Raw genomic sequence first — 1,517 nt, 5'->3', positions numbered from 1 at the left:
CGTCACGTGACGCGCGGCCGCCATTTTGTTTCGGGCGCTGGGCGCGGAGCTCCGAGCGGCGATGGAATCACAAATCACCAAATATCGAAATGTTCGTGTGTAAAAACCTCGCTCGGATTCCTTCTCGCGTCTTGTTCTGAGCTGCACGGACAGCTCTGCCCCGCCAGGATCCATTGTGGCGCGCTAGGACCCCAAAGAATGCGAGGACAGGAAGAGGCTTCTGACCGCGGGATTCTCGGCGTTCCTCTTTGCGGTTCTTGGAATAAATCATTCCGTCAGCATCTTCCTCCTCCTGCGCTCCCTGAGGATTTCCTCAGGCTCGTGCGAACCGCCGAGTGCTGGGGTGTAATTTAGCAGTTGTGATGAGAGCGATGGGGAGTTTGTGTGTGATCTGAAGGGGCGTTAGCGGCAGGTGAGCGTTGTTGTCTGTGTGCTTTTGTTGTTGTGGGTTTCTTCTAACAATAAATTAACATGTAATGAAAATAGAAAAGGGTTATCCTCATGTGTTAATGTGTGTTTTGTGTTGTATTGTTCTAGATGGAAGTTAAACTTTTACCGGTGTATTTATGGGCTGTATCTGCGCTTGCATTTGTACGCGCTGTTTCCATGTATTGTGCTGAAGTGGAAATAAAAACATTTATGAAATAAAAGTTGAATCACCTCTAATGAAGATACTCCCTGCCCGACTCCTCCCGCGGCTCCTGTCTGGTTTTGGTGTGGTTTTGTCATTTCTTTCCGCTGTATTCCTTCCTCTGGCTCCTCACTTTTGTGTTTCTCACCCAATTTCCGTCTGTCTCTAACCCTGTGTTTGTTTCTCTCTCTTTCTGAGCCGCGTCTCTGCTGCTGGAACTCGGTTTCCATCTGCTTCCTTTCTCCTGGTTGTCCATTTCCCTGTTTCTGCCCGGCTGTGTTTGTTTTCCTCTCTTTTGTCTGTGCTTTGTGCTTTATTTCTTTAGAACTTTCACCCTCACTCTCCTCACTTCTTTTTCTCTCTGTGTTCTCCTTTTCCTCGGTTTGTGTTTTTTGCTCTTGGTCTTTTCCTTTTTCCCTCTACCCCAAATTTTCACTTTAATCCTAACCACTTTCTGTTCCCTCTAAGCCCTGTCCTTCTTCAGTTTTCCCACCCTCCTTTTCTCCTCTGTGTCTGCTTTTCTCCTTGACTGCTTTTCTCCTTTTCTCCCTTTATTTTTCTCAATTCTTTCCTCTCTTTTCTCTCTGCTTCTCTCTCTGCTCCTACCTTTGTTTTCCTTTCTAGCTTTAGATTTAAAAAGCAGCAGTTTAAACTTTCGGGCTCCTTGGGAGTAAAAGAAAAAAATAAATAAAAAATAAAAACCGAACGATTTGCCTGCAGCCTGCCCCAGCACGCTGCAAGTGCAGCGCCCCCTGCTGTTCCCAATGGCGCACTGCAGGCACAGCGCCCCCTGCTGTTCCCAATGGCGCACTGCAGGTACAGCGCCCCCTGCTGTTCCCAATGGCGCACTGCACTCAGTGCGCCCCCTGGCGTCACACCCCGGGTG

The 1,517-nt window shown here is 48.5% G+C and overlaps 1 protein-coding gene across 1 annotated transcript in view; it reads right to left on the bottom strand.

The window, feature by feature from the left end:
* Positions 1-1,517, bottom strand: part of SRRT (serrate, RNA effector molecule) — a 23,380-nt gene that overhangs the window by 21,493 nt on the left and 370 nt on the right. The window lies entirely within an intron of this gene.

Source organism: Geospiza fortis, unplaced genomic scaffold (genome assembly GCF_000277835.1).
Source record: "Geospiza fortis unplaced genomic scaffold, GeoFor_1.0 scaffold1089, whole genome shotgun sequence".
In the NCBI taxonomy this organism is placed as follows: domain Eukaryota; kingdom Metazoa; phylum Chordata; class Aves; order Passeriformes; family Thraupidae; genus Geospiza; species Geospiza fortis.
Note: the sequence above shows the minus strand (reverse complement) of the source record. Positions and strands in the feature narration are given on the sequence as shown.